This window comes from Buceros rhinoceros, unplaced genomic scaffold (genome assembly GCF_000710305.1).
Source record: "Buceros rhinoceros silvestris isolate BGI_N320 unplaced genomic scaffold, ASM71030v1 scaffold25159, whole genome shotgun sequence".
NCBI lineage: Eukaryota > Metazoa > Chordata > Aves > Bucerotiformes > Bucerotidae > Buceros > Buceros rhinoceros.
Window position 1 is genome coordinate 127,881 of NW_010434156.1, and position 4,448 is coordinate 132,328.

A 4,448-nucleotide genomic window follows, 5' to 3' on the forward strand; every position below is an offset into this window, starting at 1 on the left:
TGGGCGCAGCCTTCAGGAGATGATCCTTGGCTGTGCATCACTAGCACACTTAGGTGCCTCCCTGAAACAGCGGTGATGGACACCTTTGTCTGAGTGGCTGTCATTAGCAATGGCCCTGTAGCCTGTGACAGATTTTTGCATGTCCTCAAACCCCAAGAAAGCACCTCGGAGGCTCTGTAACAACCCTGAGGATACATCAGGCTTGTCCGCAAACTCAAAATAAGGAAGCGTTAGCTAGCCTCCTTCTTTTAAGGAATTTGGTCCCAAACGATGAGCTTCAAGATACGTACCTCAGCATAAGCAAGAAGACCTCATGTACAGGCAATGCTGTAAAGCTGGATTTAACCCCCCATTCCAAAGCCTGCAGCCTGTGGCTGAGCCAAGGTGTACATTATACCCTGATCCCCACTGCCTTTAACCCTGCAAATGGTCACGCAGGTGCTAGCAGCTCAACCCTGCCTTGTATGGGCGCTGCACAATGGTACCACGAGCAGGAAGTGCCACCTTGGGTTAATCCTGCAGAAATGTCAAATCCAAAAGGGTTTGGCTTTGTCTGAAAAATATAAGTCCAGGTTTAAAGCTTTTCTGGCCGTGAACTACGCTTCGGTCAGGACTCAGGCTCCCACAGAGCAAAGCTACACCTCGGGCGGCATCTAAAAGGGCTTCCTGACAGACGGGAGCACTCTGGCAAACCCAGCCAAGGAATGCAAAGGTCTGCTGCTGGTTTCGCTTCCACCCATTGCTGCGATGGAACGAGCTCCAACAGTCAAAGGACTTTCTGCCAGTACAACTGCACCTCGATGAAGAATCTGCCAGTACAGTCATGTCAATCAGTTTTGGGGAAAGAGGAAAATTTCATTCTTCTGCCAGCAAAATTTTAAATGATAGATCAGGCCAAAACTTCTCTCATATTTACAGGGAAGTCCAGCGAAAATATCCTTTTTTTGACAGACTTACTTAAAGCATGTGGCATGGAGACTGAAAATGCTATCAACTATTTGACTGACAAGTGTCAGCAGCTGTTCATCCAATTTGTTTTATATTTCAGCAACTAACAGATTCTTTCCCCTCTGCTGTAACGCATGTCTCCTGGCCCATAGGCATCTTAGAAATTGCTTTTCTGCCTTTCTAGTGACCAAAACGTCAAAAATATTAGAAGACAATTTGTGTTCAGAAGCATAAACAGGCACGCAGCAAAGCGAAGATGATTTTGTCCGTGGTCGGGCTGTGTTCTTTTCACAAAAGTCACAGCAAACCTAAGGCAAAAATTACTTCTCAGCACTTTAAAAGAAAAAGCTAAAGCAAACAAAAAGTGCCTGGTAAATCTCACAGGTTAAACCATCAACTACCAAGGGAAAAGACAGTGGTCTAATGGGCAACCAAAACGCAGCTGAGCCATATTTCAACCTCTGCACTTTGGCTGTGAAGTTCATAACTCTGTGCTACCACCACAGTCACCACTGTGTGTTCAAAACCCAGCTCCACAGTGTCGTGATTCAACGGAGCTGCCGTGTCAAGCTGGGTCCAGCTAGAAGGGTCCCTGAAACCACTCACAAAAACCAGCCTTCAGCTCGGGTCCAGCAATGCTTTCAGAAACTCTCTGACCCCTGACTGCATATAGTGTAAACTACAATTATTGCAGTTGCCACCCATTCGGGACTTGCCAGACCAACAAGCCCGCATGACACCTCTCTCCAATGAGCTGTATTTGGTGGTACTTCCTTTATTCAAGCACGTTTAGATGCTTGAGCTAAACCCAAAGTGATATTTTCCTCAGTCTCACTAAAAAGATAAATATTCCATTTCAAGTTGTAAATCTGCATTTGTTGTAACTATGCAAAATATGGGAGGAAAAAAGTGCAGAGATTATATGCAATCTGCCAGCAGAGTTGTGTGCCATGAGGAAAATGCCTCACAGGTCAAAACAAAGAAAAACACTGAGCAACAAATTAGTTGCAGGCAGTAGCTAATATGGAGATCAAAAGATTAAAATCAACATGCAACGATGAAATCACTGGAATAATAGGAGCACTTAAGAAGATTAAGTCAATAACACAGTCCAGTAGTACAAAAATAAGATTTTGATTATACTGTAAAATTTGATATTGGGAGAGCAAAAGCAATTACAACCACGACATGCTTCGCTCTCCCCGCCTTAGACCATCTTGGCTCATTTCCTATGCAAGGAATACAGTTGTTGAAATAAACAGAAATGTTATGACTCAAGTGCTCGATTCAAAAACAAACCAGGTGGTCAGATCAGATTGGGGACTGACAAGACGGGGGTCTGTAAAAAGAGGACTTGTTGCAGATCCCGGAGGATACGACAGCTGGGGGGAACAAAGGCCACACCGTTTAGGACTGCTTTCGGCAGAGAGAGCTTCACAGGCAGCTGATCTCGGGGGGCTGTCCCAGCCTGTCGGCTGGAGAGGAGCACCCCGTGCTGGAAGGGAGGAAGGAGGAGAGAGCGAGCTCAGAGGCTTGAAGTGAACGTGGCGATGCAGTGATAACAGGGAGGGGTTTTTCTATCCAGCTAAAATAGCAAAGATTGCAGGTTCGGTTTGGTGAAGTACATCAGAGGCAGAGCACACAGAAGCCTCCAAGCCCATGTAGACCCTTACATAAGAACAAGAACATGCTCACCATCGGTGGAGTCACCCAGTAGCGCAGCCCAATGGGGGTGGGAAGGATGACCCACCAAGGGGCAGCTAGTGCTCATGACAACAGATCTACCATTGGTAAGCCCAGGTGCGTAAGCAGGAAGAGATGAGCCAGTGCCTCCAACACATACCAGCCATGGCTGTGGGACACCAGCCTCATCCATGGACTGCGGGAGAAACAGTTACCTCAGTGGGGTTCTCCTCACCCAAGTAGCCTCAGAGCCCTCGGTGGATTCTGCATAGCTCTGCATTTTGTGAGGAAGAGCCTAAGCAGCTCTCCTGCTCCCCAGGGCTGATGACTCGCCTGGGCTTTTCTCTAAATTGGTTTTCCAGCATCACTAACTCCAGCCCCACACCCACCCAAACTCACAAGCTAGGCTCATAATTAAATCAAATAAATAAATTATCAGCTATTTTTACAGAATTTGTGGGTGTTCTTGAACATTCAGGGAATACTTGGGTCGTGCATTGAAGTTTTTTCCTGCAATAGCAAGGTCTGGATTTTTAGTTTGGACTCTGATCGTTGGGGGGATTTTTAGTGGTTTTTTTGGGGTAAAACCAGCAATTTGCTTGTGCCCAAGTGGCACAGCAGCAGTTTCACCAGTCAGTCAGGGAGTCCTGCCACCATCACCACCACTGGGGACTCGGTGCTGCAACCCAGCTGGTCCCATGTGCCCAGGATGAAGGAGGTAACGTGCTGCCACGTGGTGTCTCCTCGGTACCTTGCAGCCTTGGAGTCCTGCTCCACAGCGGATGGAGACATCTATGACAACAGTTTGAACAAGGGCAAATACAAATCTTGAACAACATAACATGTGGCATAGCCAGAAATACAGGTCGACACTGACTGGGGAGTGAGTTGCAAAAAGATGGTGGCGAGATTGGCTCTGGAAAGATTCTTACTCTATTTGATTTTTTTTTTCATTGAAAAAACAAGTGATTTTGAAAATGAGACACTTTTCTGTCTCATTAAGGGAAGAATAATTCAAAACACGTGGGGTTTGTCCCACTTATTTTTTGGCCATCCTTCTTTCAAGCAAAAAAGGGGAAGGAATAGGAACACAAAACTGAAGTGAGCTTCTACCCGTCCTCACTGCTTTTTGCTCCTTTTTTGAAACATTTTCAGTAGGAAAGTGAGAACAAGGCCATCCCCCCATTATATTCTCCTTTTCTACTTCCTCCCACCTTTTCTCCTAAATAGAAAATAAGGGGTATAAAAACACAAAACCATAAAATTTTAAAAGCTCTCACTTTTTCAAAACAAGAAAGTACAACGTTTCAAAACGTTCAGAAGGGACTTCTCTCGGTTTTGACATTCAGAAATGAAACACAACATCACTCCATTACTGCGGCACGAAGAATGACTATTTCCAACACTAAGGACAGGGAACAGCAGCTCACCCCTTCAGCAGTTCCTTGCTGGCTTTACTGGCCAGGTTGACGTCAGACAGGATGTGGACTCCACCAGCTCCTCAACTGCCGCCTGGGCCACGCTGGTCTCACACCAGAAACTAGACTTCACCCATGACGTCTCTCTCCACTCCTCACAGGCAGGCAGTGTTTTTGGGGCACAAAGCCTGGCTGGGATCGAGCCGTTAGTTACCATTCCTGTTGACAGGCAAACTAGAATAGGCTCTGGCTCACTTTCTCCAAGCTGCGGAAGGAGGAATGAGCCGAGAAAAGAGTTCATTCAATTGCTTCTGTTTGGCAGCTCTGCAGGACTCTCCGCATAGACAGAAAGAGATGTGGCAAGTAAGGAGTTGCCGTTTTTAGAATTACATAAGCCAG